The sequence below is a fragment of the Pseudophryne corroboree genome, chromosome 9 (assembly GCF_028390025.1).
Source record: "Pseudophryne corroboree isolate aPseCor3 chromosome 9, aPseCor3.hap2, whole genome shotgun sequence".
NCBI lineage: Eukaryota > Metazoa > Chordata > Amphibia > Anura > Myobatrachidae > Pseudophryne > Pseudophryne corroboree.
Genome location: NC_086452.1, coordinates 231,761,568 through 231,776,391, shown reverse-complemented (window position 1 = coordinate 231,776,391; position 14,824 = coordinate 231,761,568). Strand labels below are relative to the sequence as shown.

Here is a 14,824-nt window from a genome sequence, read left to right as displayed (position 1 = left end):
AGTGCTGTGTGTGAGTGGGCTGGTTGTGCAATAGTGTACAGCATATGTGTAAGGGGCATTATGGGTGTCATGTGTATAAATGCATTAATAATGTGCAGCAAATGTATAAGGGGCACTGTGTGTCATTATGTGTATAAGGGCATTAATAATGTGTGTCATATGTGTAAGGGGCATTACTGTGTGGTATTATGTGTATAAATGCATTACTGATGTGGCATTATGTGTATAAAGTGCTCTACTGTGCGGAGTTACGTACAGAAAGGGCACTACTGTGTAGTCTAATGTGAATAAAGAACAATATGGTGTGGTGTAATGTGAATAAGGGGCAATTCAGTGTGATGCAATGTGAATAAGGGGCACTACTGTGAGGAGTAACGTATATAAGGTAAAGTGGTACTACTGTGTTATATAATGTGAATTAGGGACACTATTGCATGATAAAATGTGAATAAAGTTGTAGTACTGTGTGGCGTAATTTGAATTGGGTGTACTATTGTGTGGCCATGCCCCTTGTCAGTAAAAACACACCCCTTTTTGGGCTGTGTGCTGAATGTGCACACTGTTCCTATTTAAAATGTATGGGGTAGGAGTACCAAAATAAGGACTGCTATGGGTGAGGGGTAATGGTGCTGGGAGAGGGATGCAGGGTCATATATGGAACTAGAGGTGGTGCTAGGGGGCACCAGGCAAAATCTTGCCTAGGGCAACATATTGGCTAGGGCCGGCTCTGTCACAGCCACACGCTATGTATGGCCCCTGGAGGGGTTCGGTATGAGATCCCAGTGGACGGGATACCGCCTGTCACTATACCATCAGCGCCATTCTGTCAGCCGGAATACCGGCGGCGAGGCAGCGACCCCCCCTTGCAGGCCAGCTGCACTTGCCACGCTTCGGGCTCGGTAGCAAGCTTTGCTCGTCACACTATTATTTTCCCCCTCGCGCGGTGGCGTGGACCCACCACCCAAGTGGGAATACAGGGCTGCAGTCAGGATTCCAACTGCTGGCATTTACACGCCTGTCAGGATTCCGGCGTCAGGATCCTGAACGCCTGGATCCCATCAGGCAGTATATTGACCACATCCCCCCTGGAGTAGGATAAAACAAACAGCAAGCTGCAGTCAAATTTATATATAAAGGGAGATACCAAGGAGCACTGTTACCTCTAACACATAGAGACATATCAATATTACCAGTGTTAGCATAACTAATACCCCTTTCACACTGCCAATGTCGGATCCCACCCGGGAATTGGAAACGGGTCCTTCCTGGGTGGGATCCGGCATTGGTCGCTGCCGCTGGCTTCCCTGACCTAGCAATATGCTGGGCAGGTTGCCATAGCGTCGGGGGCAGAGCAGGCAGAGGGGGTGGAGGCGGCGCTGGGAGATAAGATCATCTCCGCGCCGGTTCTCCGTTGTAGTGAACGGGTCTCGGGTCGCATCGACCCGGGAGCCCGTTTACGCTGCCATTGACCCAGTATTCAACCAGGGAATAACAACGCTTTATTCCCGGGTCGAATTGCTGAGTCAGGCGACCCGGGATTTTGGCTATGCCTCTTTCACACCGCACGCTGACCCGTGTCGACCCTGCAATATGCCAGGTCGATACCGGGTTATTTGTGCGGTGTAAAAGGGGTATTAGGAACCACCAAACAATTTGCACAGGCTACAGATAACTTTTTCACAGATGTGCTTATTATAGGAGCACCGTTCATTACACTCCAAAAGTATGGCCACTGGCCAGGGACGGTGCTAGGGTGCATGGTGCACGGTGCCCCCCCCCCCACACTCCCCTGCAAACAATACATTTGTGCCCTCACTTCCATATGTAATAAAGGGAAAGCGTTACGCCAAAAAAGGGGTGTAGTCTCAAAAGGAAGGTGCATGGCCACACAATAGTATCCCCCAATTCAAATTATGCCGCACAATCTTATTCACATTATACCGCACGTAGTGCCCATGGTTTATATATTGCACCACATAGTAGTGTATCTTATTCACATTATGGCACACAGTAGTGCCCCTAATTCACGTTACGCCAAAAAGTAGTGCTTCTTATACACGTTACCCTACACAGTAGTACTTCTTACACACAATGCCCACAGTAGTGTCCCTTACACACTTAGGGGGATATTCAATTACCCGCACTGACTGTCGGGTGTAAAAATAGGATTTTGATAACCTACTGGTAAATCCTTTTCTCCTAGTCCGTAGAGGATGCTGGGGAAGACATCAAGACCATGGGGGTATAGACGGGATCTGCAGGAGACATGGGCACTCTAAAGACTTTTCATTGGGTGAGAACTGGCTCCTCCCTCTATGCCCCTCCTCCAGACCTCAGTTGTAGGAACTGTGCCCAGGGAGACTGACATTTCGAGGAAAGGAATTACTTAACTAGCGGTGAGATATCTACCAACTCACACACTCAACCATGCCGCACACATGGCATTCAACATGACACACGCCAACAGGCATGAACTAATTGCAGCAACATGCTGAAACCAAGATAACACAACTTGTGTAACTGTAATAACTAAACTGCAGGTAAAGTACGCACTGGGACGGGCGCCCAGCATCCTCTACGGATTAGGAGAAAAGGATTTACCGGTAGGTTATCAAAATCCTATTTTTTCATACGTCCTAGAGGATGCTGGGGACGACATCAAGACCATGGGGTCTATACCAAAGCTCCAGTACGGGCGGGAGAGTGCGGATGACCCTGCAGCACCGATTGACCAAACTTTAGGTCCTCATCAGCCAAGGTGTCAAACTTGTAGAATTTTGCAAATGTGTTTGACCCTGACCAAGTAGCTGCTCGGCAAAGTTGTAATGCCGAGACCCCCCGGGCAGCCGCCCAGGAGGAGCCCACCTTCCTAGTAGAATGGGGCTTCACCGACATCGGTAAAGGCAATCCAGCCGTAGAATGAGCTTGCTGAATCGTACCTCTGATCCAGCGCGCAATAGTCTGCTTGGAAGCAGGACACCCAATGTTGTTGGGAGCATACAGGACAAACAAAACCTCTGTTTTTCGTATTCGAGCTGTTCTAGCGACATAAATCTTCAAAGCTCTAACCACATCTAGAGACTTTGACTCAGCGAACGTGTCAGTAGCAACTGGCACCACAATAGGTTGGTTTATGTGTAAAGAGGAAACCACCTTTGGAAGAAAATGTTGACGAGTTCTCAACTCTGCCCTATCTTCATGGAAGATCAGGTAAGGGCTCTTGTGGGACAAGGCCCCCAATTCAGACCCCCACCTTGCGGATGCCAACGCCAAAAGCATCACTACTTTCCAAGTGAGAAACTTCAACTCTATTTCTTGTAGAGGCTCAAACCAACCCGATTGAAGGAACTGCAACACCACATTAAGGTACCATGGTGCCACTGGAGGCCCAAATGGAGGCTGGATGTGCAGAACCCCTTTCACGAACGTCTGAACTTCTGGAAAGGAGGCCAATTGTTTTTGAAAGAAAACTTATAAGGCCAAAATCTGGACCTTGATTGACCCCAATCTAAGGCCCGCATCCACACCAGCCTGCAGAAAATGGAGAAAACGTCCCAACTCAAACTCTTCCGTAGGAGCCTTCTTGGATTCACACCAAGACACATATTTTCTCCAAATACGGTGGTAATGTTTAGACGTTACTCCTTTCCTGGCCTGAATAAGAGTGGGGATGACTTCCTTGGGAATACCCTTTCGGGCTAGGATCCAACTCTCAACAGCCATGCCGTCAAACGTAGCCGCGGTAAGTCTTGATACACACACGGCCCCTGCTGTAGTAGGTCCTCTCGAGGAGGAAGAAGCCGAGGATCTTCTATGAGCAACTCCTGAAGATCTGGATACCAAGCCCTCCTTGGCCAGTCTGGGGCAATGAAGATTGCTCAAACTCTTGTTCTTATTATTATTTTGAGAACTTTTGGAATCAGTGGAAGTGGAGGGAAAACATATACCGACCGAAACACCCACTGGGTCACCAGTGTATCCACTGCTATTGCTTGAGGGTCTCTCGACCTGAACAATATCTCTGAAGCTTCTTGTTTAGACGAGATGCCATCATGTCTACTTGAGGAACTCCCCAAAGACTCGTCACCTCTGCGAAGACTTCTTGGTGGAGGCCCCACTCTCCTGGATGGAGATCGTGTCTGCTGAGGAAGTCTTCTTCCCAGTTGTCCACTCCCGGAATGAAAATTGCTGACAGAGCTCTAACATGTCTTTCTGCCCAGAGGAGAATCCTTGTCACCTCTGCCATTGCCGCTCTGCTTTTCGTTCCGCCTTGCCTGTTTATGTACGCGACTGCTGTTACATTGTCCGACTGGATCTGCACGGGATCTTGAAGAAGATGAGGCCGTTGTAAATGGCTCTCAATTCCAGAATGTTTATGTGAAGGCAGGCTTCCTGACTTGACCATTATCTTTGGAAGCTTTCCCCCTGTGTGACAGCTCTCCAGCCTCGGAGACTTGCATCCGTGGTTATTAAGACCCAGTCGTGAATCTCATACCTGCATCCCTCTAGTAGGTAGCCACCATGGGAGCGAAATCCTGGCTTTGGGGGACAGGATTATTTTCTGGAGTATGTGTAGGTGGCATCCGGACCACTTGTCCAACAAGTCCCACTGGAATACTCTGGCATGAAATCGGCCAAACTGTATGGCCTCGTAGGCCGCTACCATTTTCCCCAACAACCAAATGCATTGATGGATCAAGTAGGATCAACACGCTTGTTGGTTTCAATATTTGTTTCACCATTTTCTGGATTTCCAGAGCCTTTTCCACTGGAAGAAATACTCTCTGTACTTCTGTGTCCAGAATCATCCCTAAAAAGGACAATCTTGTCGTCGGTTCCAACTGCGACTTTGGACAATTCATGATCCAACCGTGTTGTTGGAGTATTGACAGGGAGAGTGCGATGTTCTGCACCAACTGTTCCCTGGATCTCTCTTTTATCAGGAGATCGTCCAGATAAGGAATTATATTGACTCCTTTTTAACGAAGGAGGACCATCATCTCCTTCATCACCTTGGTGAATACCCTCGGTGCCGTGTAGAGTCCGAATGGCAACGTCTGAAACTGGTAATGGTAATCCTGTACTGCGAATCTCAGATAAATTTGGTGAGTAGGATAAATGGGAACATGCAAGTAAGCATCTTTTATGTCTACTGATACCATGAAGTCCCCCTCTTCCAGACTGGAAATCACTACCCTTAGGGATTCCATCTTGAACTTGAACCTTTTCAGGTAGAGATTCAGATTTTCAGGTTTAAAATCGGTCTGACCGAGCTGTCCGGCTTCGGAACTACGAAGAGGCTTGAATAAAAAAACCTTCTCCTTACTGTGCCAAGGGTACCAGGACAATGACCGGAGCCTGACATAATTTTTGAATTGCCGTTGTTACTGCCTCTCTTCCCGGAAGAGAAGCTGGCAAGGTCGATTTGAAAAATCGGCATGGGGGGACGTCTTTTAACTCTAGTTTGTACCCATGGGACACTATTTGTAAGACCCATTGGTCCAGGCCAGATTGAATCCAGATTTGGCTGAAAAGTTTCAGACGTGCTCCCACCCGAGCGGACTCCCGCAAGGGAGCCCCAGCATTATGCTGCAGATTTGGCAGAAGCAGGTGTGGACTTCTGCTCCTGCGATCCCGGAGACGCTGCGGATTTCTTTCCTTTTCCCCTTCCCGTACCTGCAAAAAAAGGGGAGACCTTTGGCCTTTTTGTATATGTTGGGCCGAAAGGACTGTATGTGAGAGTGATGTGTCTTTTTCGCCGGTGTAGGAGCATAAGGCAAGAATGTCGACTTACCTGCGGTAGCCGCCGAGACTAACGCATCCAGCCCATCACCAAACAAGGCCTCACCTTTATACGGGAGAGCCTCCATATTTTATTTTGGAATCTACATCAGCATTCCACTGGCGAATCCACAACGCCCTCCGAGCCGATACTGCCATGGTAGCGGTTCTTGATCCCAAGAAACCAATATATTTCATGGGTTCTAGTACGTACGCACAGCGTCTTTGATATGACCTAACGTTAGGAGTATCTCGTCTCCATCTATTGTGTCAATGTCTAATGACAAGTTTACTGACCCCTTTTCAATAGCACTACTCACCCACTCACAGGCAATGGTAGGCCTGAGTAGTGTCCCATTGGCCACATCAATAAATCACCTCACTCACTTGCGGTCTGTCGGCTCCTTAAGTGAAGCCATTCCAGGCTCAGGGAGAAACACCTTTTCTCTTTTATGACAGGGCCCTGTCTAAAATGAGGGGTGACTCCCACCTTTTTTGGAAAAAGGTAAGCTGCAGAATTCCTTTTGGGAATCTGAAATTTATTTTCAGGTTAAATCAGACCTGAGGTGGAGGGAAAATCACTTCTTTACTAAAGTAAACCCTCTCCTTGTGATAAAAGAGGGGGCTTCGTAACGTCTAACACCTCCTTTATAGCTAAAACATGTTTTGAATATTTTTTTTTTTTGCTAACTTAGGACCTATTCCCCTGGAATCACTAGTGTCGACACAGGAATCAGAGTCCGTGTCGGTATCAGTTTGTACTACTTGTGCAAATTTGTTTGTGACCCAGAAAGGTCCCTGTGGATTAAAGGCAGAACTATTAAAAATCACATCTTCAACAGATTATTTTCATTTTCTGTATGAGATTCAGTCCAACCTCTTACTGATATGATTCACACTATCATTTAACCTTTCACCCAGTCAGGCTCTTGGTGTCATATTACACCTGTGTCCCTAACATGTCTCCACAGAGTTCCCTGCCACAGACATGTCACACACGTGCAGAACCACACCACAGACACTCCGGGACTTATAGGGGGACAGACCCACAGTAAAATCTGTCAGAGGGACACAGATGGGATTTGCCAGTTCACAACCCAGCGCCAGTAACACAATGTCTGTGAACACAAAATGCCCACTGACATTCAGCGCTTTTATAATGTTAATCACACATTTATATAGCACCAAATTCACTGTGCCCCCCCCCCCCCTGTTTTGCACCCAGATACTTGTTTAGTAGTGGAGGAGGACCAGCCTTGTCTCTGCAGCCTGAGGAGAGAGAGAAAATGGCACTGAGCAGTGTGCTGGCTGACTGAGGGGGAAGCTCCACTCTTGCATGGTGTGTTTCTCCTCAGCTTTTATGAGGTAATTTTTTTATACTAGTGGGGATAGGACTGTGCCTCAGCAACTTATGCCCCTTATTTATGCCAGTTTCCATAGGTTTCATGCTGCCCAAGGCGCCCCCCCCCCCCCCCCCCCCGCGCGCCCTGCACCCTGCAGTGCCTGTGTATGTGTGGGCAACATGGTGCGGTGCGCTCCCGCCAGCCGTGCGGTACCTTTAGCCGTCACTTACTTGATTGAAGATCATTCTTCTCATACTCACCTGTCTTCTGACTTCTGGCTCTGTGAGAGGGGTGACGGCGTGCTGTGGGAGTGAGCATCTAGACACGGCTAGCGTTCAGTTCCCTTCAGGAGCTAATGGCGTCCTGTCAGCCAGAAGCAGAGCCATGAAACTCTGAGGAAGTTGGTTCCTACTTCTGCCCCCTCAGTCCCATGAAGCAGGGAGTCTGATGCCAGCAGATCTCCCTGAAAATAAAAAGCCTAACATAAGTCTTTTCAGAGAAACTCGGTAGAGTTCCTCAGAGTGCATCCAGTCGACCTGGGCACATTTCTAAAACTGAGGTCTGGAGGAGAGGCATAGAGAGAGGAGCCAGTTCACATCCAATGAAAAGTCTATAGAGTGCCCATGTCTCTTGCGGATCCCGTCTATACCCCATGGTCTTGATGTCGTCCCCAGCATCCTCTAGGACGTATGAGAAAGTATTGCCGGGGTGGGGGTGGGCTATTAAATAAGCCCCGAAAAGCCGGCGCGTGCCACAGTTTATCGAGGATTTGTTCCAGGCAGTGGCGCTGAGAGGGGGGGGGGGGGGTACAAATTACCTGGGCCCAGGTCTGATGAAGGGGCCCAGTGGGGGCCCAGGTCCATGCCTCCTGTGATTAGGCCTCGCCCCCTGAAAAGTACCTGAGCCCAGCCAGGCTCTCTACTTCCCTGGCTGGGAGGCATGCCATGCTCCTGTGAGTGAGTGCTTCTCATGCGCTAGACATGGCCCCAAAGAGGTGTGGCTATGCCCCCAGCATGCTGTGGTCACACCCCCTCCAAGGGGAGCAGGGGGGCCCAGGAAGTTGTTGTGCCGGGGCCCAGGATTTCTCTTGGCAGCCCTGCCGGCAGGCGCAACAAAATCCCCAAAGACAGCTCTGTTTTTGACTGAAAACGGGGCTGTGTCCACTGAAAACACACAAGTTTCACTGAACCTGTGTGCTTTCAGGTTAAAAAGTACTTTTTTTCGGGTGTTCATATTGAAATCAAAGAAACATCAGGAGTTTTCACTCTCTTTGGCGGTAATTGAATATCCCTCATAATGTCCACAGTAGTAGTGCCACACATAATGCCCACAGACGTAGTGCTTCTTACACATATATACACAGGAGGGGAGAGAGGAGGAGTGTGTGACACTTACACGGGAGCCTAGCTTGAAGCTGCCAGCACCGCTGCTTGTCATAGAGCGCGACAGGTGCAGCAGGGAGAAGGGAGCAGGAGGGACCTGACACTGAGAGCCATGCTTGCCGCTGCCTGTCACATAGTGTGACAGGCAGCAACAGCAGAGTAGCAGAGAGGGCCTCCTCAGCCTGGCTTTGTTGCCAGGATCCGAGCTCCGTGTGGATTTAGACGCTGGGCGTATGGTGTCGTTTGGGATTCCAGCATCTGTATTTTGAACGCCGGGGTTCCATATGGCGGCATTTAAACTACATCCCTCAGTTACACATAATGCCTCAGTATAGTGCCAGTTACACATAATGTCCCCATTGCACCCCCATCCCCTGTGGAGTATGCCCCAGAGACTTACATTAGCAGGATGCTCCTTCGTGGACATGCTGCTTCAGGGGTCAGGACTCCGGCTTGAAGGGCTCTGTCAGTCAGGGCTGCAGCTGTTAGGGTTCTGTGGCTCCCTGCTGGCTACTTCACACCGCCGTTGGCAATGTCACTGTGGGTGGATGGAGGTGAAATGCCGGGTTTGCAGTTCCGCGCCGTTCTGACCCTAATTAACCACTAACAACTGGCCACAAAAGGAACCCTGCCCATGGGCCACAAAAGAAGGCATACCACAGTACTGCTTGGTAGCATATTTACATTTCTGCAAGCACAAGACTGGCAGCAGCTGAATGGACAGGACTTCAAATGAAAGGACATAGCTGCTGACCGACCAGGAGGCGGAGCTTATCACAATCTGTGGGCAGAGCTTTAGGTGACCCCGGGTGTGCGGGGTAACTCAGTGCATAATGAGTGGAACAGCGGACGGAGCTTATAGTGGTCTGGGGACAGAAGGTTCAAATGGCAAGTGAGCATGGTTTCAGGCAGTCTGGGGTGTACAATTGCAGACCAACCAGGGGGTGGTGCTTATCACGATCCAGGGGTAGAGCTTAGTACAGCCTGAGGTCGGTGCGTTTGTATGACATGAGGGGAGGGAGCTGGTTGAGCATGGCTACGGTCGGCCTGGAGAGTATAGGCGGAGCTTTTGCCTGGAGGGAGGCGATTTGGGGGGAATGGTTTTGGTGAGTGAAGACACTGACAGAATAAATGTTTTGTGCCTATCAGCACTGGCTTCTCTCTGCATGGGACTCTGTGGGCCTATAGTCAATGGGAGGCCTGGAGCTGCAGCTCCATCCGCCCCATTGTTAATCCGGCCCTGAATACGGGCACTGATCCCCCTGTGCAACACTTACACCTGCTTTCCCAGCCAGGAGTCAGGCATGCCTAATGTTCTTGAAGCCAGAGGTGCCGATTTATGTTTTTGCTGGTGGGTGCTCAGCCTGCTCACGGCACGCAGTACAAACCAGTATACAAGTGCAGTAATTAAATATATGCAGTAACTGCATCAGTTATTATCTGGCAATCACAGCATAGATCCTGCCTATTCTATTTGCCAGCGTGTTAGAATTAAACGTGATTTGAAGTAAAATTCCAAGTTAGCTAAATAGCATCACGGCTCTGTTTATATGGAAACATTCTTTCTGGGTACAGCGATCTGGATTACTACAGCAAGAATAGCGTGCATATAAATTTGCATCAGCAGCCTAACCTATGTACATATATTTCATGCAATAGCCAGTCGTCCTCCTTCTTTGGAAAAAATCTGTGAAGGACGGTCCCATATAAACAGAGCTGTGATACGATTTAATTAACTTTGATACAAACCACACTTGGTTTAATTTTAACACGTTCCCAAATACAATGAGCTGAGGATCTGTGTTGTAATTGCCAAATAATAACCGGTGCAGTTATTACATATAGAATAATTATTTACATACATAATCTCATATGTATATATATATTTTTCTTATTATTTTTTGCCAATGAATGAATGGCTGATAAAGGTCATCCTCACCTCAGTAATGCCAGCCAGGTGCACATTTCCAGTGGGAATTTCCTACTGTCTTGTGGGCCACTGATCCAGTTATTCCCAGAACTGCCCTTACTGATTTATGGCTCCCTCAGCTAAACTGCCGCAGAACTCTTCTGCGTGTGTGTCTTCAGGCCGCGGGCAGGAGGACAGCGCAGGGCGGGCGGCCGGGAGAGAGCATGGTGTGCTGTCAGCATGTCACACCGTGGGCAGGAGGGCAGCGCAGGGCATGCAGCTGGGAGGGAGCGCGGTGATGTCACATCGCGAGCCGACCGTTGCTGGATGGACCTGGTGGGTGCTTAATATTTTCCGTGGGTGCTCGGGCCCGGGAGCACCCACGGAATTGATACCCATGCTTGGAGTTATAGATTGCACACACATTGTAATGAGACCACCCAGGAATACTGCACGTCTGTGTATATCTCTGAATGTTACAAAAAAATATTTTGCTTACTTGCAAAACCTTAGCTAATTACGCCATATGCTCCTAGGGGTAAATTTACTAAACTTCTAAAAGTAAAAAGAGGTGATGTTGCCCATGGCAACCAATCAGATTCTGTCTATCATTTTCTAGGATGCAATAGAGAAATGATTGACAGAATCAGATTTTGTTGCTATGGGCAATATCACCTCTTTTCACTTTTAGAAGCTTTAGTAAATTTACCCCCTAGAGTCTATACGATTCCTATTTCTTATTTTACGTCTTTATCTTTTATTATCTGTATGTTTACCCTTAGATCTGAGTGTACGTGAATAGTGCAAAAATATGCAACAGTAAGATGGAACCTGATATGCAACTCTGCATATTATTTAATTGTGTCCATAAGTGGTAGTGCGTTTAGATTGTAACTGCTGCAGCAGCAGCCTCTCTCCGCAGCTCAGCACACATGCTCTCTCCTTGATGTGCAGGTGGTGATCGATCGCCGGCCGAGGGTGGTAACCCCCCCCCCCCCCCGCATGCCACCCACTCACCTGCCCCCCTTTCAAGCACATACGGCCGCACATTAAATAATATTTGTAATATTTCAGAAGGAAGGGGGCTGGCCACACCTCCCTGCATTGACCATGCCCTCTCCCATTACCTGGGCCCGACACAGTTGTCAGAGCCCCTGCCTACTTTACCTGGAAGTCGCCATGCCCATACTTGTTACTCATTACTAATCCCTTTCCTTTCACCACTCCCTCTATATTGCCTTATTCCCCTCCTCACTATTATTATCTGCCTGTATTGCTTTCCTCCTCCATCTACACCAGCCTCCATATCTTTACTTACTCTCTCTTTTCCTATGTCATCCCCTTGCCAGTCCTCCTTTACCTGAACCTACTCTTCCTCTCCAATTATTATCACCACTCTTCTTTAACTGCCTCATCTGCCTACTCCCATCCAGCCCCACTAGGTTTAACTCTCCCCCCATGTTCCTGCCTCATTTCCTTCATCCATTTTACCCCTCCAATTCCTCAGGCACAATCTTCCCTCCTCCTGATGGAATAAGGAGGAGGAATGATAATGATAAGAATGAGGACTAATGATGAGGAGGAATGAGGAGGGGCTTCACTGTGTCTTAATGATTCTAAGGGGCTATACTATCGTGCATTGTCTATAAGGAGCTCTGTTGCCTGGAGTGTAGTGTAATGTGAATAACGGATACTACTGTGCAGTGTAATGTGACTAATAGACACTACTGTGCTGTGTAATGTGACTAATGGACACTACTGTGCACTGTAATAAGAATAATGGAGACTAATGTGCTGTGTAATGTGAATAATGGAGACTACTGTGTGGTGTAATGTGACTAATAGACACTACTGTGCTGTGTAATGTGACTAATGGACACTACTGTGCGCTGTAATAAGAATAATGGAGACTACTGTGCTGTGTAATGTGAATAATGTAGACTACTGTGTGGTGTAATGTGAATAACAGACATTACTGTGCAGTGTAATGTGACTAATAGACACTACTGTGCTGTGTAATGTGACTAATGGACAGTACTGTGCGCTGTAATAAGAATAATGGACACTACTGTGCTGTGTAATGTGAATAATAGAGACTACTGTGCTGTGTAATGTGACTAATAGACACTACTGTGCTGTGTAATGTGAATAATGGAGACTACTGTGCTGTGTAATGTGACTAATGGACAGTACTGTGCGCTGTAATAAGAATAATGGACACTACTGTGCTGTGTAATGTGAATAATGGAGACTACTGTGCGGTGTAATGTGAATAATAGAGACTACTGTGCTGTGTAATGTGACTAATAGACACTACTGTGCTGTGTAATGTGAATAATGGAGACTACTGTGCTGTGTAATGTGAATAATGGAGACTACTGTGCGGTGTAATGTGACTAATAGACACTACTGTGCTGTGTAATGTGAATAATGGAGACAACTGTGCTGTGTAATGTGAATAATGGAGACTACTGTGCTGTGTAATGTGACTAATAGACACTACTGTGCTGTGTAATGTGAATAATGGAGACTACTGTGCTGTGTAAAGTGAATAATGGAGACTACTGTGCTGTGTAATGTGACTAATGGACACTACTGTGCTGTGTAATGTGAATAATGGAGACTACTGTGCTGTGTAATGTGCATAATGGAGACTACTGTGCTGTGTAATGTGACTAATGGACAGTACTGTGCGCTGTAATAAGAATAATGGACACTACTGTGCTGTGTAATGTGAATAATGGAGACTACTGTGCTGTGTAATGTGAATAATGGAGACTACTGTGCTGTGTAAAGTGAATAATGTAGACTACTGTGCTGTGTAATGTGAATAATGGAGACTACTGTGCTGTGTAATGTGAATAATGGAGACTACTGTGCTGTGTAATGTGACTAATAGACACTACTGTGCTGTGTAATGTGAATAATAGAGACTACTGTGCTGTGTAATGTGACTAATAGACACTACTGTGCTGTGTAATGTGAATAATGGACACTACTGTGCTGTGTAATGTGACTAATGGACACTACTGTGCTGTGTAATGTGAATAATGGAGACTACTGTGCTGTGTAATGTGAATAATGGAGACTACTGTGCTGTGTAAAGTGAATAATGTAGACTACTGTGCTGTGTAATGTGAATAATGGAGACTACTGTGCTGTGTAATGTGACTAATAGACACTACTGTGCTGTGTAATGTGAATAATAGAGACTACTGTGCAGTGTAATGTGACTAATAGACACTACTGTGCTGTGTAATGTGAATAATGGACACTACTGTGCTGTGTAATGTGACTAATGGACACTACTGTGCTGTGTAATGTGAATAATAGAGACTACTGTGCTGTGTAATGTGACTAATAGACACTACTGTGCTGTGTAATGTGAATAATGGAGACTACTGTGCTGTGTAATGTAAATAATGGAGACTACTGTGCTGTGTAATGTGAATAATGGAGACTACTGTGCTGTGTAATGTGAATAATGGAGACTACTGTGCTGTGTAATGTGAATAATGGACACTACTGTGCTGTGTAATGTGAATAATGGAGACTACTGTGCTGTGTAGTGTGAATAATGGAGACTACTGTGCTGTGTAGTGTGAATAATGGAGACTACTGTGCAATGTAAAGTGAATAATGGGGACTACTGTGCTGTGTAATGTGAATAATGGAGACTACTGTGCTGTGTAAAGTGAATAATGGAGACTACTGTGCTTTGTAATGTGAATAATGGAGACTACTTTGCAGTGTAATGTGACTAATAGACACTACTGTGCTGTGTAATGTGACTAATGGACAATACTGTGCTGTGTAATGTGACTAATAGACACTACTGTGCTGTGTAATGTGACTAATGGACACTACTGTGCTGTGTAATGTGAATAATGGAGACTACTGTGCTGTGTAATGTGACTAATGGACACTACTGTGCTGTGTAATGTGAATAATGGAGACTACTGTGCTGTGTAATGTGACTAATGGACACTACTGTGCAGTGTAATGTGAATAATGGAGACTACTGTGCTGTGTAATGTGAATAATGGAGACACTGTGCAGTGTAATGTGAATAATGGAGACTACTGTGCTGTGTAATGTGAATAATGGACACTACTGTGCAGTGTAATGTGACTAATGGAGACACTGTGCTGTGTAATGTGAATAATGGAGACTACTGTGCAATGTAATGTGAATAATGGAGACAACTGTGCTGTGTAATGTGAATAATGGACACTACTGTGCGGTGTAATGTGACTAATGGAGACACTGTGCTGTGTAATGTGAATAATGGAGACTACTGTGCTGTGTAATGTGACTAATGGACACTACTGTGCAGTGTAATGTGAATAATGGAGACTACTGTGCTCTGTAATGTGCCTAATAGACACTACTGTGCTGTGTAATGTGAA

General features: G+C 46.8%; 1 protein-coding gene across 1 annotated transcript in view; it reads left to right on the top strand.

The window, feature by feature from the left end:
• LOC134957928 (complement factor H-like) overlaps positions 1–14,824 on the top strand; it is a 198,292-nt gene that overhangs the window by 76,314 nt on the left and 107,154 nt on the right. The window lies entirely within an intron of this gene.